The sequence below is a fragment of the Pongo abelii genome, chromosome 1 (genome assembly GCF_028885655.2).
Source record: "Pongo abelii isolate AG06213 chromosome 1, NHGRI_mPonAbe1-v2.0_pri, whole genome shotgun sequence".
Taxonomy (NCBI): Eukaryota; Metazoa; Chordata; class Mammalia; order Primates; family Hominidae; genus Pongo; species Pongo abelii.
This window is the reverse complement of record NC_071985.2, coordinates 223,491,498-223,515,891: the sequence shown is the minus strand read 5'-3', so window position 1 is coordinate 223,515,891 and position 24,394 is coordinate 223,491,498. Positions and strand designations below refer to the sequence as shown.

At 54.8% G+C, this 24,394-nt stretch overlaps 1 protein-coding gene across 2 annotated transcripts in view; it reads right to left on the bottom strand.

The window, feature by feature from the left end:
- The window catches only part of CASZ1 (castor zinc finger 1), a 157,579-nt gene that overhangs the window by 69,780 nt on the left and 63,405 nt on the right, over positions 1-24,394 (bottom strand). The window contains exon 1 of one of the 2 annotated variants that reach the window (XM_063720031.1): positions 853-1,260. The exons of the other annotated variant lie outside the window; for it this stretch is intronic. The gene's annotated coding sequence lies outside the window, so the exon portion shown is untranslated. Of the gene's footprint in view, positions 1-852; positions 1,261-24,394 lie in introns of those variants that run through there. 2 annotated transcript variants of the gene reach the window in all.

Genomic DNA, 24,394 nt, shown 5'->3' with positions numbered 1-24,394 from the left:
CAGCCTTCTGACCCCCTTCCTCCTGTCCATGTGAAAAAGCAGGATCTTGGCCCCAGAGGCATCAGGCTGCCCATCCCACCATCCCATTTCACAAGTGAGGATGAGTGATACCAAAAGCAAACCCTGCCCTAAACTAAGGGCAGTGGCCCTACCCACCTTTTACCCACCCTTAATCTCTGAAGACACCAGCAATGTCTTGGGTAAGAAGAAGAGCACAGAAGGGATGTGAGGAGGAGGAAAAGAAAAACAAAAGTACAGAGAAAAGTTGGCAAACGTGAGCCCTTATGTGTGCAAAGAGCCTGGTGCCTTCTTCCTATTGGCTGCTGCACCTGCCCAGGTGAGGCCCCGCACTCCCTCCATCTCATCCCTGGGGCCTGCCGTGAGAGTGAGCCTGGAGGCAGCCTCATCCAGCCCTTCTCCTGGCCGGTTCTGAAGCACAGTGGTCTCTCACTGAGCCCGGCAGCCCTGGGCTGGCTTCTGTTAATTTGCTGTCAGGCTGCCTAAGCAAACCAATTAAAACTAATCATTAATTATAAAAGAGAGCGAGAAGAGGAGGAGAGAAGAGGGTGAAAGACTGAGAGGGGAAGGAGGAAGAGGGAAGGTGGGCTGGAGAGGGAAGACCTGGGGGCCTGCTGGAGAGGGAAGACCTGGGGGCTCGGAGTGGGGCCTGGTGGGCTGGGTGCTGGGAGGACCAGAGGCTCCTCTGGCACAAGGGATACCAGGGTCGGGGGAGGGCAGGAAGGAAGCAAGGGATGGAGGACGGGGGCGGCCATGGGTGAGGGATGGAGGGAATGCCATGAGAGATGGGATGGGGGAGAGTGACGGGCAGAGAAGCAGCAGGGACCAGCGTACCAGGACCTGAAGGGGCCTCCTCCATCTGCAGTTTTCTCTTGCTGGAGCCGCTGCTGGTCCAGGACTTGGCTTTGGAGCCTCTCACCCACAGCTGCCCAGCTCCATATTTATGAGGCACCAGGCCAGGCTCCTCGGCCAGCACTCCTACCTGCTCCCCAGGCCTCCTGGGGCCATGGGGGCTTGGGGCAGCTGTCGGGCTGCCCATTCGCCCCCCGACTCCACTGCGTCTCCTTCCCCCTGCCCCCAGCTCCATCCTCATGCACAGCCTCTCCCTGGCCAGCCCTTTCACAGGGGCTGGGGCCATGTCAGCCCGGCAGTGTGAGGAGGGGGGCGGCATAGACAACAGGGGCAGCGTCATGGAAACGGGCACTTTCCCGGAGAAATATTCTGTTTGGCCTCCTTCCTGTATTGAGGAGCTGTCAGGAGCCTGAGTGAGAGTCACACTACCCCGGGACCAGGCGTGACAAAACCTATTTTCTGCCTCAAATTTGATTGATTAAAAAACTTTTTAGGAAAAGCATGTTAAAAGAGTGAAAAAGAAAGAGAGTGCGGGAGAGGGGGAGAGAGAGAGAGGGAGAGAGAGAAAGAGAGCAGAAAAGAAAGAGCGAATCAAAGTGCTACCCGGAGGACGGCTGGAGAGAGAAAGGCCCCAGGCAGGGGCTGAGCAGTGCCCCGCGCTGTGCCGCAGGGGGATGCGCGCCAGGGGGATCCCGTGGCATAACCAGGCAAAACGGAAAGGTCAGAGGAAGCCCAGAACTTTTACACAGTGGTTAGCAGGACAATGAGGGGGCCGACGGCCCGCACAGGCCAGCAGGTGCCCGATCAAGACAGAGGCCTCGGGAAAGGAGCCTGGGCCCCGAAGGCAGTGGGGGTGGCTGTCCAGCCCCCGGAGTCAGAGCAGGCCTCTGGATTGGCTCTGGGCTCTTTCCAGGCACAGTCTTGGTTGGAATTGGCCCAGAATCCTGAAAAGTCTACATAGGGTCAAGAGGAAGGGCCCTCGTCCTTTGGGGACAGGAAATGGGTTTTCCCACCTTGCTCTCCCAAGACCTGGCTTAAGAAGTGTTTTTAATCATAGTAATTTTTAAAAAGCAGGAGACCTCAACTTGACCCTCCACCCTGAGGCTGGCTCAGCACCAGCTTCGAGCCCGCCTTTGCCTGTCTTGGACCTTCCCCAGTCAGGGCCTCAAGTCCTTCGTGGGATGTTGCCCTATGTGGTCCCCATGCCTGGCCAGGGACTTCAATGGTGAATTCGAGGCCCTGCCTGACTCTCTCAAGGCTCCAGGAGAAAAGCTGGCCTCCCCACCCCTCCTGAGACCCCCTTAGGAGGAAGCAATGCCTCCATTTCCCAGTGGCCCTGCCCGATCTTGTTGGGCAGGACCCCTAGTCTCCCCAGGAGGAAGGGTCCAAGTTGGTGGCCTACTTTGCTCTCCTTTTCTCTAAGGGCCTTGAAGGTCAAGGTGAGGAGTGGTTCTGGCCAAGGAGTCAGCAAGAAGATTTTCCCAGGTGCTGGGAGGGTGCTTAGCAGTGCCCACTCCAGTCTCTGCCAGCTCAGGGCTTAGCGTGGTAGGCAGTGCCTCCTCTCAACAGAGAGGCACATCGCCAACAGATGCACAGAAAGACAACACCTGCTCCAGGCTTTCCCCAGCCCCTGTGCCAGGTCAAGTGACCCTAGATCTCTCTTGTCCCTGCTCCACTGCGAGATCATCAGGCACTCACTGAGCACATACTGTGTGCATGATGCTGTGCCAGGCACAAGGAAGAGAAAACAAGACAGCTTACAAAAGGCCGGGGGGCAGTAGCTCACGTAATCCCAGCACTTTGGGAGGCCAAGGCGGGCGGATCACCTGAGGTCAGGAGTTTGAAACCAGCCTGGCCAATATGGTGAAACCCTGTCTCTACTAAAAATACAAATATTAGCTGGGTGTGGTGGTGCACGCCTGTAATCCCAGCTACTCGGGAGGCTGAGGCATGAGAATCATTTGAACCCGGGAGGCAGAGGTTGCAGTGAGCTGAGATCGTGCAATTACACTCCAGCCTGGGCAACAGAGTGAGACTCTGTCTTGGGGGAAAAGAAAAGAAAAAGACAGCATACAAAAGCCGAGTTGGTGAGAACTGAGTTTGAATCCTGCCTCTGCTGCCTCCTGCCATGAAATTGGGTATGCAGGCTGCTTAACCTCTCCAGGCCCCAGCTTCTTCCATTGAAAAGTGGGGGCTCACGAGTACCTAGCTCAAAGGAAGTTCATTCCATATTTCTTGAGCACCTACTATATGCTATTAGATCCTTGTCCCAGACCTAGAGAACACTGGCAAACCAAAGACTCAATCCTCAGGGAGCTTCCATTCCTGTGCTGTTGAGGACTCGCAGAAATAATGGTTAGCACAGTAGGTGGCACATAGCAAGTGCTCAATAAATATGACCTCTTATTAGTTTCCAGGGTCCCTGCCTTTAAGAAGCTAGGAGAGATGGTGCAATTCCATTCCCAGGCATATACCAGAAAAAATGGAAAACAGGTACTCAAAAAAAAAAAAAAACACCTTGTGCATGAATGTTCATAGCAGCACTATTCACAGCAGTCAGATGGTAGATACAATTCAAGTGTCCACGGACTGAGAAGTGGACATACAACATGGAGCCTGTCCATACTATGGAATATTATTCAGCTATAAAAAAGGAGTGAAGTTCTGATATGGGCTACAATGTGGATGCACCCGGAAATGTTGAGCGAGAAAGGAGCCAGACAGACACAATAGGCCACAAGTTGTATGATTCCATTAATATGGAATATCCGGAACAGGTAAACCCATAGAGACAGAAAGCAGTGGTTGCCAGGGACTGGGGGAAGGGGACAGTGGGGAGGGACTGCTAAGGGGTTCAGGGTTTCTGTCTGGAGTGATGAAAAAGTTCTGGAACTAGCTTAATAGTTGTGCAACTCTGCAAATGTACTTGATGCCACTGATTTGTACACTTTAAAGTGGTTACAGGCCAGGCGTGGTGGTTCATGCCTGTAATCCCAGCACTTTGGGAGACCAAGGCAGGCAGATCACTTGAGGTCAGGAGTTGGAGACCAGTCTGGCCAACATGATGAAACCCCGTCTCTACTAAAAATACAAAAATTAGCCGGGCATGGTGGCGGGCGCCTGTAATCCCAGCTACTCGGGAGGCTGAGGCAGGGAGAATCGCTTGAACCCAGGAGGTGGAAGTTGCAGTGAGCCACAATCGTGTCATTGCACTCCAGCCTGGAAGACAAGAGTGAGACTCTGTCTCAAATAAATACATAAATAAAATAAAATAAAATAAAATGGTTACAATGGTAAATTTTGCGGTGTGTGCATTTTACCACCATAAAGTAAAATAAAATGATATCGCTTTTTTTAAAAAAGCAACTGCTAGGGAGAGAAGGAATTTGTCCCCATGTGGCAGCTCAGGGCAGGTGCTGGGGAAGCCAAGCCAGGGGGGCGGGTAGGTGAGACACGGTGACTTCAAATGGGCCATCTTTCCCCTCTGCTTGAGAACCCACCATCCGAGGGGGGCTCCCAGGCCTCCACAAGATGTGCTGTGTGATCACTGAGGGAGAGGACGAGGCGGAAAGGGTAGGATGGTTGCAGTGAAGGGACCTCCCCTTAGGACCCCTCGCTCAAGTGCCTGTGATTCCACACCCCCGCGGGCTGCTGTTCCCGACATACACACAGCGCTTCTTCTCCTGTACGGATCCCAATACACACGGCCCAGCCAATCCATCTCTCCACCATGCTCCCCAGATAACTTTTGCTGCCGCTCAGCATCTTAGTGCAACAAGGGCCCTCTGGATGGGTCTGAGTCGATGACTTCCCCACCCACAGGGCTCCAGTGCTTCCCAAGGTTGAGGAGCCCCACCTCGAAGGGAAAGCCTGGAATAACCAGGGAGCCAGGCCCGTGGGGCAGCCCCCCCAAGCTCCTGCCCCTGCCCTCCTGCCTGTTCCAGAATGCATGTACACACATAAACCCCTGCCTTGGCCCAGGAACTGTCAGGAGATCAACAAACAAAAGCTGCTTCTTGACAGGGAGTCATTTATATTTTAGCTTCGTTCCATTATCCTAACGAATCCTTCATCAGCAGATGCAATATTAACAGCAGAAAATCAGCTCATTACATCCGGGGGGATTTCATCAAGACGGCAATCATGTGCCGCTCCCAAGCCTTCAAGAGGCCAGTGGGGCTGTTATTTATTTATTTTGTTACTTATTTATTTAATTTTTTGGGTTCTTTCCACATAATTGCACTGCATCTCAAATCTTTAATAAATAATTTGTAGGTCCTGAACTGCAGACAGCTTTGCTCTCTGCCATGAGAGTCTACATTAGCCAAAATATTTACCACTATCTAAGAGTCATTAGAGTCAGGAGGGATGTGGGGAGGGGTACCCTGTTCTTCCGGAAACAGCATGGTTTGGGGCTGTGGCACTTGGCCCTCACTGTAGTCCTCTAACCCCCTCTCTGGTTCTAAGGCCAGCCATCCTGGACTGGAGGCTCCCGGAAGGCAGGCCTCCATCTGTTTCGCTCAGCTCTCTTCGTTTGGGTGAGGATTTCCTGGGAGCTCTTACAGAGGGACAAGGCCATCTCTAAGTCCCCTGCTGGGCTTCTCCAGGCTTGATGAGGACAGGTGGCTGATGGAAAGGACACATGTGGTGTGGGGACAGCCACCTCTCACATGCTTGAGCCAGAGAGCCCTGCCGGGTTGGCATTGCTGGCCAGCCCTGCACCAGGGAACTCTGCAAGGGGAACCTTCTCTGTCTTCCAGCAGGCCCTGGCTCAGGAGCTCCACCACCGTCTAACCCATCCCTCTTGGCTTCCCAAGGTTACGCCTTCAACTTCAAAGGGAAGGAAAATTCAGTAGGTCCAGAGGCAAACTGTCCCATGTTACAGATAAGAAAATGAAGGTTAAGAAACAAGCTCTTGCCGGGCGTGGTAGCTCACACCTGCAATCCCAGCATTTTGGGAGGCTGAGGCAGGTGGATCACCTGAGGTCACAAGTTCGAGACCAGCCTGGCCAACATGGTGAAACCCCATCTCTACGAAAAATACAAAAATTAGCCGGTGTGGTGGCACGCACCTGTAGTAGTCTCGCTACTCAGGAGGCTGAGGCAGGAGAATCGCTTGAACCCGGGAGGTGGAGGTTGCAGTGAGCCGCGATCGTGCCACTGCACTCCAGCCTAGGCAACAGAACAAGACTCCATCTCAAAAAAAAAAAAAAAAAGAAAGAAAGAAAGAAAGAAACTTAAGCTCCCTGCCCGAGGCAGCACAGCTAGGATGAGGCACAGAACTGGAACTCAGACTCAGCAGTGGCTCTGCTGAGCCTCCACGGCTTCCACTACACCAGAGTCTTCCAACGACCTGGCCCTCCCAGTGCTCCTGGCTCCGGCCCACAAGGTTGGAGTGGCCACTGGTGCTGACGGGCACCCCCCGCCACCACCACTGGGCTGGCCGTGCTTTCACAGGTTTTTCCCAGCGGGGGCTGGATTTCTGCCCAGCCAGGAATGTGCTCCCAGGATGTCAATTCTAATCTCCCCAGCGCTCTGACAGAATTAAGCTCTAGTTTGTCCGACAACATCCCAAAGTTTCAGAAATCCAGGGCAGACTCTCTAATCAGGCTGCAGGACAAAGGTCTGGCCTGACCCTGTCACTTCCATTTATTCCTCCTGTCTGTCTCCGGGCCTCGGCCTTTCTGCAATTTCCTCCACCCTCTGCCCCTTCCCTGGCCAGCCCAGCCCCCACCCTCTTCTCCGAGCTCCCTTGTCTCCGCCCAGCCCAGCATTGGCCCTCCCCAAGCAGCCATGCCAGTCCTGTTGCTCCAGCATCTAAAGCCGAGGAATTCCTACGAGACCCACCTGCCGCCGCTCAGCCGCGGGCCTAACCTTGGTCCAGGTTCCCTTCCGTTAGCTGACTTTAGGGAGCACGCGGGCTCCACCTCTCCTCAGCTCCAGGGACTAGGTGTCCAGTTCAGAGTTACTCTCCAAGTCAGCCCACCCTGGCCTCCAGTTGGCCCAACTCTGGGCTCCACATAACTGCCCCAGAAGCATCCTCTGGCCTCAGCAACCTCCATCCTGTTTGAGGGGTCTGCTCGTGGGCCTTGGCAAGCTTTGGCCTCTCGGCCGTGTTTGGGGACAACTATGTGGGCAGAAACCTCTTTTCCTCAACCAACTCTGTGAGTCATCTCTTGGTGACTGTCTACGATGGTAGAAGCAGCCCTGTACCCGGGCTAGGCAGGGTCTGCAGTGAGAACCCCAAGCCCTTGGCTCTGTTGGATCGTGCCATTAGGAAGGGACAAGAAGCCTGGGAGCAGCTGGGCAGAGAGAGGCAGCAGAGATGCCTCCTCCACTCCCCACAGCACCCAATCCTCTCCCCACAGCACCCAATCCGCTCTCCACAGCACCCAATCCACACCCCACAGCACCCAATCCACTCTCCACAGCACCCGATCCACTCTCCACAGCACCCGATCCACGCCCCACAGCACCCGATCCACACCCACAGCACCCAATCCGCTCCCCACAGCACCCAATCCGCTCCCCACAGCACCCAATCCACACCCCACAGCACCCAATCCGCTCCCCACAGCCCAATCCACACCCACAGCACCCAATCTGCTCCCCACGGCACCCAATCCACAACCCACAGCACCCAATCCGCACCCCACAGCACCCAATCCGCTCCCCACAGCACCCAATCCACACCCCACAGCACCCAATCACACGGCTCTCGGGTAGACCGGGAGTGCTGATACCTGCCTCCATTTCCAGAGGAAGTCACATGCACAAACCGGCTAGAAGAGACACAGGCAGAGAGGCATGGATGGGGACCCTGGCTTAAATCTGGCTTGCTCACATCAAAAGATTCATGGGGAGCAGTGGGCAGAGGGAGACGTATGGACCATCTGGGGGGATACTGAAGGTGGCTGCACTTGAGCCCCTGTGCTGAGCGTAAAGCCAGACGCAAGGGAAGGGGCTCCCCAAGCGAGGGCAGGAGAACGAATCCCCCGGTGCAGAGACAGTAAGAAGAGGAAGAACAGGCGGAAGCGGCACTCTGCTGTTCTTCTGACCCTCTAGACAGCACAATAAATCTAGACTGACCAGGATGGAGGGGCGCCCCAAGAGCTGCCCAGTGGCAGGTAGCACAGAAAGTCCTGGAATGCCACTAGTAGGCAGGGCCAGGCCACCGCCCTGGGCTGAGACCCGGCCCTGAGCATGGAGTCAGTCCATCCTCCAAAGGCTTTCTCAAGCCTTCCCCTCTCCAGCTTCCTTAGCCACATTGTACGGAGTGGGGGCCCCTTTCTGGGAGTTGCAATGACAGGCGGCTCTCTCTCCCTGGCAGTCTCTTCTATGTTTGGTCAAATTTCTCCCCCATCTCAAGGCTGCCCCTGCCTTCACCAGCACAGTCAGCCGGGGTACCAGGGCACAGACGTAGCAGAGGGCTGGGCCTCAGGGCTCCCCTAGGGAGACTCGGATGGGCTGGGCTGCTGGAGGGGCAGGAACAGAAGGGACAGACGGCCAGCGAGGACACTGGGGAGGGTGTGTCTCCTTAACAAGCCCTTTCTCTGGAAGAATCAAAATCATTATAGTATTTTTACTTAATGACGGAAGAATCTACAAATGCCTGCCTATTAGCACTTTCCAAAAAGCCCCTGCAGTTCCCATGGAACCCACTCACCCCACCCCCACTCTCTGCAGCTCCCCAATTCCCCAAACTTCCCACTTCACTTCTCTGCCTTTCTGTCCGCTGCATCTTTCCTGCCTTGCTATGCTGGGGTGTTGGTGAGTTGTTGGAGTTTTTTTTTTTTCTTTTCTTTTTTGCTATTTATCAGCAGATTGTGTGGAGCTGAGTGGTGTGAGCCTCACCCTGCTAAATAAAGCTTTGGTATTTCTGATAAAGCCATCAAATTCCTTATCGCACTGACACAAAGTGCATTTAAAGAGACAGACACCCTGTCCCTCCCTCCCCACCAGCGCCTGCCCCCTCCAACCAGTTCAGATTTCCAGCTGCTCAGACACTTTGGGATCAGACACCAAATACGGCTCCTGAGGACATGGATGGGGGGCAGGGGGCAGGGGACAGGGGCGGAGGTGGAAAAACCTTGCCAATTCCCCCCCCACCAATGTCAGAGCTGCCGGCACCCTGAACTCGGTCCCAGGGCGTGGCATGGGGCTTCCTGACTCAACTCTGGAAGCCGAAGGGAGCTATGAATAGAGACGTCCTGCACCGGAGGACGTCCTCATAAACAGAACAATCCTGTGTTAGGACAACTGCCATCAGTGGGAGGAAGAGTCCGGGCATGCTGGTGGGCCTTCGAGGCTGCGCAGATGCTGTGAGCACGCCTGGTCGCCTCAGCCACGGCAGCGCCAAAGGGGGTGCAGGGATGGGCCGAGGGGGCTACGGAGGCTCATTCAACACTGGGAAGACACGCTCAGCAAAGCCCGACTTCCCACAGCTCTGGGAGGCGGGCGGAACTGCCTTCCCATTAGACAGATGAGGAAACTGAGGCTGGCCCAACGCCACAGGGCCAGGGGCAGGCCCAGCTGGGGCCCCAGCCCAGGCTTGTGGACAGCAGGGCTCGGCTCTGCTAAGTGAGAGATGTTCCTCCCCAGACTGGTTCGCAGTCTCCCCTTCTGCCCTGTTGCCGTCCACTCCCCATTTAGGATCCCACAAGACAGGCCTTCCTGGGTCCCCGTACCCACTCCCACCTCCTCAGCCCTGGCTCGGCAGCCCAGGCCCCACGCCCACACACAGCCTGTTGGTTGAGGAATCAAATTTATTATTTTTAATTATTTTGATTTATCAAAGCAGTGGCTACAATCATATTAAACCAACTTGGCTTCTTGGCATTTAACAGATACAGCTGCCGCAGGACTCCCCCAGACTCCATAAAACATCCAGTCTGTCCACCTGCTCCCCAAGGAGGGCACGCCAGGCCCCTTCTCCAAGAACCCCAAATTGGAAGGCCACTAGGCCCCCACTTCTGGTTCTGCCCTGCCAGAGGCACATGCAGCCAAAGTCGCTGAGGGCCAGAGGGTGGGAAAGGAACAGGCTGGGCAGAGCTGCCAGTGCCTTGGGACACAGTTACCTCCATGCCTCAGCCCAGGAGACCCTGCTGGAGTCCTGACCCACTGGGGAGTGGGCAGCAGACCCAGGCCCACAACGTCTCCACTGGCATCCGCAGGAGCCTGCTCTATCTTACACCTATGACTGGGCACTTAACCTGGAGGAGCCAAATCATTCTGCAGACCCTTGCCCACAAGAAGAATTACTGCCTCTTTCTTTTTTTTTTTTTTTTTTTTTTGAGACAGGGTCTCTCTTGCTCTGTTGCCCAGGCTGGAGTGCATTTGTGCATTTGGTATTTCTGATGAAGCCATCAAATTCCTTGGTGTGATCTTGGCTCACTGCAACCCCTGCTTTCCGGGTTCAAGCAATTGTTGTGCCTCAGCCTCCCGAGTAACTGGGATTACAGGCGCTCACCACCACACCTGGCTAATTTTTTTTACTTTTAGTGGAGGTGGGGTTTCACCATGTTGGCCAGACTAGTCTCGAACTCCTGACCTCAAGCAATCTGCCCGCTTCCGGCTCCCTAAGTGCTGGGATTAGAGGTGTGAGCCACCGCGCCTGGCCCCCTGCCCCTTTCTTGTAAGGGGAGAGCCTCAGGTTCGGAGAAGGGAGGTCTGCCGGCAAGGCACAGCTCCTAAGAACAGTAAGGCTGTTTCTCTTCTATTTGAATCAAAAGCCCTCGTTCTTTTGACCGTACCCCACTGCCTTCTCTTTAGACCTGAAAAGCTGCAACCTGCCCATGCACTGTGGAGAATGGTAGCCCAAGACAAGGGACCCTGAAGTTCAGGGTGATGGCCTAAGGCTGCACACGCTATGCATTTAGAATCTGAGTGCTTGGAGAAGGGATCCCTAAGAAGCAGCGCTGTGGGGAAGGTGGCACCGAACAAGTTTCTAAGGGACACTCAGGTCCACCTGGAGCATGAGGAGAGGCTGGCCACCTGTAGGGCATGGGGAAGGGGGCTCAGGTGAGCAGATGCATGACTCAATTCAACCAGGGAGCTGGGCCATGCCCTCGGGTACTGCCCAGTCCTGAAGCCCGTGGGTCCCAGAGCCTGGCACAGTGAGAGGAGGCAGCAGGGTATGGGAATAGAGGAACTGGGCACTTCAACGTTCCAAGCAAAAACTGCACACAAAGAGCATGGGGGATCCTCACAGGCCTGGAACAGGCACCTCCGGGGTTCAAAGGCCCACAGAAGCCACCAGAGGCAGCTCCCAGCCCCTGAGAGGAGGCAAATCTTGTCTTCTTGGTGCGGTGAAGAGGTCAGCAGTGCAGAGATATGGAGCCTGAACACAGGTCCTCCGACAGCACCAGGGTGCGGTGTGTTTGCGCACAAAAAGAATAGTCAGCTGGGATCAAACCAGGAGCCAGGCGGCTGCCGGTCCCCACTGCTCTGCCCAGAGGCCCTGTGGCCTGGCCACAGAGAGCTCGGATCTGGCTGCAAGTTCTGAAGTCTGGTAGGTACCGACGGGCATGTGATCTGGCCTCTCCGAGGTTCAATTTCATTGTCTATAAAATGCATGCGATGATCGTGCCTGTCGCAGGGGGCTGTGGTGAGGGTTTGGGGAGGCGATGAGGGTAAAGCTCTTAGCAAAGTGTCTACACATTTCTATGTGGAAAACGTGGTGCCACTCATCATTGTGATCATTGTCATCATCATCACCATCGCTAAACTCTTTTCTAACCAGGATATGGTAACTAGGAATCGTGCCTTTGGGGCTGGTGATGGCAGAGGGACTGGCAGCACTGACCAGCCCTCCCACTGTGCTCCCCAAAGAGCCTGGGGAAGCTCAGAAATGTCTAGAGGAGGCCGCCCCTGCTGCCTGCCCTGAAAACTGATGAAAGCAGCCACCAAGGCCCTGGAGCGTAAGGCTGGAGGGGAAGGTGGGAAGACTTGGGCAGTCCCATTTGCCTATCAAAAACTGTACATTCGCTTGGCTTTCCACGGGACTCATGTCCTAATATGGGCCCAGCAGCTTTCTGGGTTATTTCGAGTACATGTGATAATGACTCCAGGCTTCGCTTCTGCTGCCCCCAGAAAACTTTCCATCTGGGGAGAGGGAGGACTGCTGGCAAAGAATGAGAAGGGCGTAGGGAAGCCCAAGGTCAGAGAATGGGGAGGAAGTGGACGCCGGTGGGTGAGCTGAGGGAGGGTGAGTGGAAGCTGGAGGGTTAGGGCTGGCCAAGGGACCAAGGGGAGAGGCAGGCATGGGTGCCGCATGGGCCCGGCCAATGGCTCCAGGACACGAGGTGGACACCCGACCCCATGCCCTACCTACCGCCCACCGTCCCAGGGAGGTTCGCCCCGCTCAGGGCCACAACCGGCTCTGGAGGGAGGGATTTAAGAGCAAAGCCACAGAGGGCCCTCATCCTGCCTCCTCGCCCGTAACTCTGGTGGGGGTCCCTTTTGCACAGGAGCCAAGCTGGGCTCCTGGGCCTCAGGCAACTGCCCGGTGCCCAGGGTCCCCTCGGCTCCTTGATTTATTTGCGTATTAATTATCTTTCTGGCCAAGGTTGGCCATCAACTCCAGACTGCACAGGGTTAACTCCAGACAGAGGTGCTGGCTGGCTTTCCTTCACTCTACCTCAATTTCTACTGCTCCTATCACCTACCTCCCCCACCCCCTGATCTTAGGGGAAAAAAAACCCATCAAAATAACTATTTTATGTCTCCAAATATGCAGATCATTTTCTTTAATGAAAGATGCTTGACGTCTCCGATCCAATTAATATGCAAATGCAGGAGAGGATTTATTTGTGACATTCTGTCTGGGTGAGAGAAAACAAAAAAGGCCTGTTAACCAAAACACTAATTGCTGTGACTGATTGTCACATATCATCATTTTCATAGGATCTCCTCCATTCCCGGCTTGAAACCAGGACTGGTTCCATGCAGGCATCAAGGAGAAACAGGGCAACTGGCTACCTGCCAGCGTGGCCCCCTTGCCATCAGAGCCCACCGGGGGTCTGGACGAGGGTGGAGGGTAGGCCAGTGACCTCCCCTCCCAAGCTGCACCTCACCACTGACCTGCAAGCGCTGACCTGCAAACCAGGAAGTGGGCGGCCCCAGCCTCTATCGGATCTGGCAGGCCTGGGGAGGCCTCAGGCAGCTTCAGCCCAGCAAGTCTTTGGGTCGTGGTGGAGGCCAACTGCCTTTTTGCTGCCTGACCTGCCTGCTAGGAAGCAGAGGAGGGCCCATGCCGAGGGGAAGAAGAGGGGCCAGGGCAGCCTCTTCGGGTCCGCCCAGCTGCCACTCCCAACTGTCTCTTCCTGTGTTTCTCCTGCTGTATCTTTTACCTTGAGCACCTGTTGACAGAGGCCACCTAGGGAAACTGAGGCACAGCAGAGCATCTGCTCCTTAAGATGACACAGGCGTCTATGGAAACATTGGAACCAGGCATCCGCTGTGTCTGGGCAGATACCCGCGTCTTGGCCCCGCCCCTTCGCAACCTGCACTGAAGTGGGCCGTCAGCTGTCACAGCCACCGTCTCCCCTGAGCGGCTCAGGAGGCCATGAGGACTCCTCAGAGGACCATGAGGCTTCCTTTACCCCGTGGCTTTAGGGAGAACAGGCAGGAGAGTGAGTGTTGACGGGCACCCCATTCTCAAATGCCAAGGGGGAACTGGAGAGGAAACAACATCTTTTGCTGAAGACACTCAGTAAAGGATGAGAAGGTTCTGGTGCCACACAGTTCCAAACTCCACGCCAAGGGGCAGAAAAAGATTCCCTAAAGCAGCCTTCCTTCCGTCCCACACGGGCCAGCGAACAAGGGGAGCCTACAGGGCACGGACTTAGGGACCGAGTACCTTCGAGGGCAGATCTCTTTCCATTCAAGCTCAAACATTCTGGGTGCTCAGAGAAGGCTTCCTCTATCTTCCTATCACCTTCCCAAAACTCCTCCAAGTTTCCTAGGACACTGAAAACTGGGTGCTGGGAGCCCAAGTGGGCAAGGCCCACTCACAGGGGGGCAGCTAAGAGGCAAGTATTCAGTGAGCATCAATTCAGACTGGCCTAGGGCTCCGTGTCTGCCCCCAGCAGAGCCGTGGTGGTGGCCGAAGGTGGCCCCATCTCACTCGACTTCCATTTCAAACATCCCTGTCTCCTGCCTCAGCCCAGCTGCCTCCCTCTGGCATTACTGCCACAGGCCTCTAGGAAGAGCTGGCGCCAGGGCTGCATGGGGCAGACACTCTCCCCCCCAAAAAGGCCTGCCCCCGCACCCCAGAAACAGGCCCAACAGGATGCCATCCGGGGGAGCTTGGAAGCCTTCCGGGAAGAGCACTGCCCTGGCACCAGTCCTGCGGGAAGGAGGTGAGCTGGGTCTGCCACTGTCTGCGCTCACCTGATGTGCGCCCACGGCAGCTGAGCACCAATGGGGTGTGCGTGGGTGCAGATGGGAGGTGCGCATCATGGCGCCAGGAGCCAGAGGAGGAAGAGCAAGTGGCTGGGAGTGGCAGCAGGCTGGCTGGTCACTGAACAGTGCCCTGGCTGTAAACCGGACGTGGGAAGGCCCCGCCTGCCAGTGTGGATGGTGGGTGGGTAGAGGGACAAGAGGAAGGGTTTCAGCTGAACACCCAGCCCTTCTTACCCAGCCAGAGGGGCCCACCTCCGCCTGGCCTGTCCATCACCACTGCACAGTGAGTGGGGGCGGGCCTTGCTTCTACTTCACTTGTGCCCATACCACAGTCACTCACAGGTACAGCCTCCTGGGGGGCTCTGGGGTGTGGGGGCTCTCACTGTGCCACGATTTAGAGCCCCTTTAAAACCAACCCATCTGTACATTAAAATCACCCATAAAACAGAGGAGCCACTGGCTGTGGCTCTGAGAAGTCTACTCAAGCCAGGCGCCAGCCTCTCACCTGCTGCCTCACCCCTGCCCCGGTGCCCAGCCTGGGGTCAGCACATGCCCTGTTGGACACGGCAAATTTGGGTGGGGTTAGGCCAGCTTCCTGGCACTGGGCAATGGGGTCCTGCGCTTTGCAGGTGCCTTTCTCATGGCTTAGAGGAAAGGACCCTCCAGGGCATCAAATCAGCAGCCCTGGCTGGAAGCTGCCCCCCTCTCTGAATCTTCCTTGGCCCTGTCTCCCTCTCTCTTTTCTCCATGGCGTGGGTCCTTCAGGACTAGATGCCCAGGAAGCTCATCCAGCGGTCACATTTCCCTCTAACTCCGTCTGCAACCTGGCTGCTCTCACGGTCAGCTTCAGTCCACCCGTCTCAGGTGGCCTCCCCAGTTCAGCACTGCCTGGGTTTCATGTGCCCCAGCCCCAGAGCCCACCTTCTCCTGTTCCTTGGGAGTTCTTCCCGAGTCCAAACCATGCCAGCAGGGGGTCAACCCCAAACTCACACCCAACCGCTAGCACCTGCCCCAGCCTCCCAGATCACTTTGGATTCCTGGTGAGGACAAGTCCAGTTTTCCAAACCGACCTTGGAGCTCTTTGACCACAACACACTTTGGGAGAAGGTGGAAGAGTCCTCCCCATCTTTGCCAAAAGAGGTGTCAGGCTAACGTTACACCAGCTTTAAAAATACCCCAGCACACGATCCACAGGGTGAGAGCAAAGGCCACGTGGTCAGAGCTGGGCTATAAATAGCCAGCAAATCATTTCCCAGAGCCACGGCCCCCTCCCCAGCACCAAGAACCTTTCTGAGGAAATCAAAGTGAACGCAACTGTTACCAAGTCACTACTAAAATATTTACCAGCCTGGCAAAGTGCCGAAGGTGCTTGGCACCGAGTGTTTGCTTATTTACAAGGCTGTTTTAAAGGGTAGAAAGCAAAATAAGGTAACCTGAGCTATTAAACCCGGGGGCCAGGTGGTACCTACCAGCTGTCAGCCATCCCAGGCATGTCGGGAGCTAGAACAGTCCTGGTGGAGCTTCCCCTGAAATGGGTCAGGAAAGCAGAGAGAGGCTTTGGAGCCCAGGAATCACCCAGCCCACAGGGGTAGGGGCTCAGGGAGTGGGAGCAGAGTGTTAGAGGTTAGAGAGGCACTTCTCCCCCAGCCAAACCAAGCAGGGCCTAGCACGAGCCCCAAGGTTGCCCCTGGTCTTCACTCAGAGGGGCACCCCAAGGACACTGCCCAGCCAGAGGCAGGGGCAAGGGCCCTGGGAGGGAGAGAGAGGCAAGGCGGGGAAGAGGAGGCAGAGGAAGGCAGGTGGGGGGCTGGCTGGGAGCCTCGGAGGATGACATAAGGGGGACACAGCCAACCTGGGGAAGAGAAGGCGCTCAACTTCTCTCTTCCTCCTCTTTCTTTGAAGTTTCCTTGTGGTTTGAATTTAATTTTGATTTTCTCAACTTCAGCAGATTGAAGTTGAAATAACCTACAAATTACTTAATGTGTTGTAAATCTGGGGGAATTCAGGAGTAATTGGGACCACATGTTGGCCGGGAGGGAGCCCACAGAGGACCGAGGGAAGCAGCCCTCGCAGACGTGCAGGTGGCTGTTCTTCCCTGGAGGGAGGGGGCTTGGGCTCCCCTAGGTGGGGGTAGGATTCCCTAGTTGGCCAGGGAGCCCTGGATGGATACGGCGAGAACGTGTTAAGACCAAGGAGTGACCATGTCACTGCTCAGGGCAGCCCGGTGACCGTGGACACAGGGCGGCCAAGTAGGCTGGGTGCCAGGCGTCTGCCAGGCCCCTCCACCACACCAATGCCAACACCGCGGCCGCCTCCCGCTGCATGCGTGTGGCTGTCAGCTGAGCTCCCCTCCCGCCCTCCCTCTCCGGCAGGCTTCTCTCAAGTACTGAGCCATATGGTTCCAGTTAAGCTCCATATTTTTCCTTGTCGATTGAAGAGACACACTTTCCTCTTTGCCAGACAGTTTGCAGATTGCTCTGTTGGCTCAATTTCTTATTGGATTTCTCAAAAAACCTGACATTTTAAATTAATTTACAGCCACAACAAAAAGAGTTCAGAATTTTAATGGTGTTGTAAGTAATTTTTAGGTAATCCACTCCAGATTTTGATATTAACCTTTGAAACTGGAGTTCATTCAGCTACTATGTTACAATCCAGTCACACTCCAGGCCTGGGGGAGGCCAGGCTTGGGGAGGAGGTGGAAGCCAGGTTCTGGAAAGCCCTTTTTTTTTTTTTTTTTTTTTTACGAGGAGACCCCAGAGAGGATAATGCTGGGGAACCCTGGACAGGTGAGTGTCAAGAGAGCGGCAGTGGGGTGGGGAGGGGATGGCAAGGGGGGCCTGAAGACAGCAGGGCAGGTGTAAGATAGTCATTGAGGGGGCCAGAGGGCCTGCCGAATGTTCTAGAAGGATGGGCCTGACTTAGCAGGGGGCAGCATCCTCAGGATCCCTTAGTAGCAAGAGCAGGGTGAGGCTCCACCTCAGTGCACTAGGAAATAATGGTAATAGCAATAATAATGACAGCTAGCATTTGCTGAGCAGTCACTATCTGTCAGGGGCTGTACCATCTCATTGATGCCTCCAACCACCTATGGGGTAGGGCCTATAGTATCACCACCACCACTACTACCAGTACTACTAACTACTGCTGCGACTACCACCAGCACCACCATTAATTGTTAGTGTTTATGGAGGGCTGACCGTGTCCCAGGCAGAGTGAAGCCGGTTTTATAAACCACCTCATTAAACGGCAACAGAAACCCTGTAGGAGACACCACTGTTCGTGCCCTCATTTACGGAGGAGGAAATGAGGCTTGGGGAGGTGAAACCGGGTCTCCCCAGCTTGGGGCTACTGACCAACAGCCACGCTCTGGGATGCCGCCGTCCTCAGCCCACTCCGTGTCTCCTTTCAGAAGATGCTATGAAATACTCATGGCCATCACAGTCCTACTTGCTGGAGCCGGAGGGAGGAGGAGGGTGGTGTAGTCCTCCAGGCTGGCCAGGCTGGGGCCGGCGGAGGATGCCACCTCTTCCTCGTGCCGCCTCAGGCCAAGCTGAAGGCTGCATGCCAATCCGGCCAGAGGAAACACCGGGCACGGGGAATGGAGCCCTCGCCAGCGTCTTTACTAGGCCCTGGCGCTGTGCGGCCCCTGCCTGGGTGCGGTGCCAGCTCACTACACCAGCAGATCGTTAGCATTCCTTTCCTGCAGGAGCTGCCCAGGGCACCCAGGAAAGGAGACATGAAGATGAGGCCCAGCCAAGGCCGCTCTGGTCCCCGGGGGGTCCTCGCTGCAGCAATCACCCCAGGCCCTGAAGAGAGGCCAGGGAGTGGCTAGCACGGGGCTGTTCAGAGGCCCAGGGGGTCTTCCCTGGCCTGCTCCTTGTCCTGCACCTGCCAAACCCACTGAGGTGTCAGGTAAATAGCACCATGTGGGGCTTCCTGGCCAGTTTCTCTGTCACGAAAGCCAGGACGGAGGGGAGGGAGACCGGGAGAGGTGACTGGCAAGGTTTTCACTTTACCCACTCTGGAAGAGAACACAGCCTGTGAGAGAGGAGGACTGAAACGAAGGCAGAGGGGGAGCCATGGGCGCCAGTGTCAAGCCCGGCCCACCAGGGAGGGTGGCATGGAAAGAGCCTGCAGAAGGAAGAGGGAAAAGGGAGAGGTGGCCAGGGGTAGGGAGAGGCCTGCGACCCTCCCAGGCCTGTGGGAAGCTGGGAGACCAGGGCATCTCACAGGCAGGGGCTGCAGAGCCATGAGGCACCTGCCGTTTGAGCCCAGCCCCAGCCCCCACGCCTGGTCATCGGCCATCCAGCTCTTCATTCACAACTCTCCATGTGTGCTATTCTGGGTACCAGGTTTGCACAAGGCCTTTTTAAGTCCAGAAAAAAAAAAAAAAAAAACCCCAGCCTCCCAGAAGCTCACAAACACCCCAGCTCCTTGAACCCCCGGGCCCAGGGGATTCAGCACAGCCCAACAGTGCCCCAGTGCCCACCCTCTGAAAGTCGGGAAGCTTTTACGGTTCTGTCCTGAAGGACTCTCATCCTTGGTCCCCACAGCCCCCAAGCCAGGTTCCTAGACTCCAAGAATGAGAAAACCCCTTTCCCAAGGTGCCAGGAGTTACAATAGGAACTCCTGCCTTCCCACCACGTCCAGGAAGAAAAATGTCTGCACCCTAGGGTTCAGGGTGCTAGGAAGCAAAAGTGGGGCCAAGAAGCTGGCCTTCACCTCGTTCCTGATCAGAGGCTCAGGAAGGCCAGGCAGCAGCTGCCAGGGCTGCCCTCAGCCCTTGCCCAGACTGTGCCGACCTGGGAACCTGTGGAGCCCCTGGCTAGCGGCCAGACAGCATGTATGAGTGTCGGGGGTGAGCTGGGGGGAGAACTCAGGCTTGCCATGCCCCGGCACCATGCCAACACGTGGAAGGTTGAACTAACCCCGGGCGCGATGCCACGTGCCCAGAAACTGGGCATCTGCTGGCGCAGCAGCACGTGAAGAACGAGGGGTCCTACCACCGCCTATGCTCCGGGCTCCCCCTCAACACATCGCGGTGGTAGGTCTGCTCCTTCCCCACATGGCACTGGGTATGGGGCCTTCCAGTGTCCCCCTGGCACCATGCCCGCCACATACTGTGGGCTATCCCCATTGGCACCAGGCCGCACACGGGAGGACTCAGACACCCTGCTGGACTCTAGCCAAGCTCTGAATGGCTCTCCCCGCTGGCCTGAGGCCATCAACTGGGCACCTCTGGGTTTGGGCCCGTGGGACCATCCATTTAATAAGGGCCCATGGGACTGCCCTCCCGCCCCCTCTGTGCCCACAGACAACCACGCACCATCATTTCATGGACCACGGGAAAAGGTTAGAAGCTTTTGTAAAACTAGGTGCAGTATGCAAACTGTCTAAAAATGAAGATGAATGTCCTTCCCCTCCAGTCACCAGGACAATCCCGTCCCACTGGTTAAATTTTCATTTGTGTTCCAATCGCGGGCGCAAACCCCAGAAACTTTCTGAATTGTTTCTCTCCCCAGCTGTCTACTGGCCTCTCGCTCTCTTTCCAACTCTTTCTTTCTTGGCTTCTTTTTTTAATTATTATTATTTTATTTTTTATTTCCCCCTCTTGGTCAGGTTAAAGCGCTCCTGAGGGGTGATTGACGGGGGTTACCATGGAGACCCCGGCTTGAAAAAAAGCCTCGTTAGTTGCCAACTCTGTGTGTTGTTGTTTTACAACTGTGACCGACCGTCACATGAGAGGGGGGACAGCTGGGGGCCGGGCTGCACAAAGGGGAATGGCTTTTTAATGGAGTGCCTGGCCGGCGCTTGAAGACTCAATAAAGAGTTGCTGGTGAGTCCCCTCGCTGGGCCGGGCCCAGCACACGGGGGCCGCAGGCCCTTTGTTCCGCAGGAGCTGGGATGGGAAAGTTGGGAAAACCAGCCCCTGAGAGGTGAAAACAAGAGGCCTTCCCCCCCACTCTCCGGACAGCTATTTTCTGTCACTCTCACGGTGCCCGGACCGAGGGGACAAAACCCTGTCTTGGACAGGCTGCCATGCTGGGGGAGGCGGTTGGGAGGCAGCTGGGGGAAGGGGAGGGGGAGGAGAGGGAAGGGGCGGGGAGGAGGGGGCGGCCGGCCTGCGGCTCCTGCCCCCCAGGCCCTAGGCGTTGAAGGCAGGTGGCCAATGGGAAACTAGGCCGCTGCAGGGCGGGAGGCCAGAGGGCCCAAGACAGGCCTGCGCTGGCGCTAATGGGAAGCAAGACAAGCAAGACGGCTGCAGAGGGGCTTCCTGGGGGAGGAGGACCAGGCTCTTCTAGCTGTAGGCCAGGAGAATGCCCACATCCACAGGCTGGCACTGCGGGGCAGCCGGGCCCAGGTGGCTCCTCTCCCTCTCCCCGGCCACCCCATGGGAATCCCCCCACCCCGCTAGCTGTCTTTCCCACCGCAGCTCCTCATCTGTCCCGGACAGTCCAGGGAGCAGGAGGAGGTGCTGAGTGGCAGTCCACCATCAGGCCGAGAGCTCAGCCCCTTCAGATGGCAGAAACCAAGTGCCAGAGCCCTGGGGACTTAGGGGAGCAGTTCGTAAAGCGTGGTCTGCAGGCCTTTTCCCGAGACCCTCTCAGGAGGCCGTAAAGTCCCCGTAGTGGAACACAGTTTCAATGTGCCCTATTCAACGTGGGGACATTACACTGACAGCTCAAAGGCAGCGGGTGAGGGGAAGTTCCAGCGTCCGGCGCAGACCACAGCAGTGTGTGAGAAGGCATGTGTTCCTCAGCACATGCCCTTCCAGCTCGAAAAAAGCCATATTCATTTTATTTTATTTTATTTTTTTATTTTTGACATGGAGTCTTGCTCTGTCGCCCAGGCTGGAGTGCAGTGGTGCTATCTCAGCTCACTGCAACTTCTGCCTCTCAGGTTTAAGCAATTCTCTGCCTTAGCCTCCAGAGTAGCTGGGACTACAGGCCTGTGCCCACCACAACTGGCTAATTTTTGTATTTTTAGTAGAGATGGGGTTTCACCATGTTGGCCAGGCTGGTCTCGAACTCCTGACCTCAAGTGATCCACTCGCCTCAGCCTCCCAGAGTGCTGGGATTACAGCCATATTCACTTTATTTATTTATTTATTTTTCAGACAGGGTCTTGCTCTGTCACCCAGGCTGGAGTGCAGTGGTGTGATCTCAGGTCACTGCAACCTCTGCCTCCCAGGTTCAAGCGATTCTTCTGCCTTAGCCTCCTGAGTAGCTGGAATTACAGGTGCCCACCACCTCAGGTGATCTGCCCGCCTCGGCCTCCCAAAGTACTGGGATTACAGGTGTGAGCCACTGCGCCCGGCCCCATATTCACTTTAAAATGTCCTTGATGAAGCTGCAAATATGATTAACTTTTAGAAAGTCTTGACCCTCAAGGATGCATTCTTTGAATATTCGGGGAGGATGAAAGGGAAGCATGCCTAGGGACTTCAAGTCCAATGCCTGCCTGGAGGACATGGACCCGTGTGACTGAGCTGAAAGTGGAAGCAGCCGCCTGCTCCAGGGAACACCATCTTTACCTGAAAGAGTGACTGACAGACAAATTGTGATTTTTCATATTTGAGTGTTTGGCAGCTATTTTCTCAAAGTGGACAAAGTGGGCCTGTCACTTCCAGGGGAAAAAAACCTGACAATATTTGTTGCCAATGATAAAATCTGAGCTTTCCAGTGAAAATCAGACTTTTGGAAAACTTATATCTGCCACTGCAACCTTGACAGCATCCTAATACTTAACAGCTTTTCTGATGAGACCAGTAATGATACTAATGACTGTGATTTTTTAAAAATATCATATTGGCTGGGTGCGGTGGCTCACGCCTGTAATCCCAGCACTTTGGGAGGCTGAGGTGGGTGGATCATGAGGTCAGGAGTTCAAGACCAGCCTGGACAACACGGTGAAACCCCGTCTCTCCTAAAAATACAAAAATTAACCGGGTATGGTGGCGTGTGCCTATAATCCCAGCTACTTGGGAGGCTGAGGCGGGAGAATCACTTGAACCCGGGAGGCAGAGGTTGCAGTGAGCCAACATTTCACCACCGCACACCAGCTTGGGCGACAGAGCTAGACTCCGTCTAAAAAAAAATCATATAATGAAATGTGTCAACATTCTGAAGACCTGCATTCCTCAGTGAGCCAGTATTTTCCACATAACTGATGCGTGAGGTTACAAAGTCTCACATCAGGGAATGAGTCATTCAAAGTGCTCATAAAGCAGCTTGAGCAACATAGTGAGATCCCGTCTTTACAAAATAAATAAATAAATAATTTAGCTGGGCGTGGTGGCTCATGCCTATAATCTCAGCATTTTGGGAGGCCGAAGCAGGAGGATCGCTTGAGCTCAGGAGTTTGCGACCAGCCTGGGAAACACAGTGAGACCTTATCTCTACTAAAAATAAAAAAAAAAGTAGCTAGGCATTGTGGCATGCGCCTGTGGTCCCAGCTACTTGGGAGCCTGAGGTGGGAGAATCCTTTGAACCTGGGAGGTTGAGGCTTCAGTGAGCTCTGATTGCGCCACTGAACTCCAGCCTGGGTGACAGAAAGAGACCCTGACTTAAAAACAGAAACAAAACACACACACAAAAACAAAACGAAGTGCTCATAGATCAATGGGGTTTACTGAAACAGTACACAAAGTTCATTGATGTGGTTTCAGATTCCACCTTGGAACTAACCTGTGAGAGTCTATGATAGTTTGCAAAGGCCCTTGAGATACTCCTGCCTTTGCCAACTACACATCTGTGTCCAGCTGGATTTTCTTCATAGACTTCAACCAAAACAACCCACCAGAAAGGTTATGCGAAAGAAACTTGCCAAAAAATGTAAAGCAACTCCACTCTTCTCACTAAAATTTTGTTTTGGAAAATACAGTTATTCTCAAAAATATGTTCTTTATGTTAACACATCATGGACTTATTGCTGTTATTTTTAAAATGAATCAATAAATAATGATTTTTAAAATTTCTCAGTTTTAATGTCTTAATACGCTAAATACCCAAATATATAATCCACGCAGGCCAGGCATGATGGCTCATGCCTGTAATCCCAGCACTTTGGGAGGGTGAGGCGGGAGGATCACCTGAAGTCAGGAGTTCGAGACCAGCCTGGCCAACATAGTGAAACTCAGTCTCTACTAAAAATATAAAAATTAGCCAGGTGTGGTGGCACAGCCCTGTAGTCCTAGCTACTTGGGAGGCTGAGGCAGGAGAATCACTTGAACTCGGGAGGCAGAGGTTGCAGTGAGCCGAGTGCAACTGTACTCCAGCCTGGGTGACAGAGCAAGACTCCGTCTCAAAAAATTAAAAAAAAAAAAACAACATATATATATATATATACACACACATATATATATATACACATATATATATACACATATATATATATACACACATATATATATATATACACACACATATATATATATATATATATACACATATATATTCCACACAAACCAAAACTTTAAGGGCCCCAATACTTTTTAAGATCATAAAGGGTCACTGAGACCAACAGGTGTGAGAACCACTGTCTTGGGGAACTAGGGGCAGAAAATACATGTGGTGGAGCGCAGTGGAGTAGGGCTTCAGCAGCGATGATTCTCTGGCCCACAGCTGGCCTTGGAGGTGGTGTGGGCCTGCTTCACTGATGCCGCCAGGACATCCGAGGGGAATTACACATCACATCCTAGGTGAGAGACTCAACCTCAGGCAGGAGGGTGACCCTGGGATGCAGAGGCAGAGGAGGGGGAGATGGTCCTACAAGTAGTAAAAGAATCACCCGGGGAGGTGGCCCCTTCTGCCTTGGGCTTGAAAAGGGTCTGGCTCCCATGGTGGCAGCAGCAGTGCATGGGACGTGGGATCCAGGTGAGGTAACACTGCCCTGGGCCACACTTGCCCCATCAGGGCATAAGGAGGAGCTGGTGGAGAGGGTGCCTAAGAATTTAGAGCCGAACAGGGAGTCTTGCCACCAGTGTGCAATTCACAGGACGCCCTGGGCCCCTTCCCAGGGACGCGTTAATTATCTTCCCCCACTGGTCCCTGGGGGTAACCAGGCTGGAAATGAGCAAAGGCGGGCTCTGGCTCACCTTGCTCTGTTCTGCCTGGGA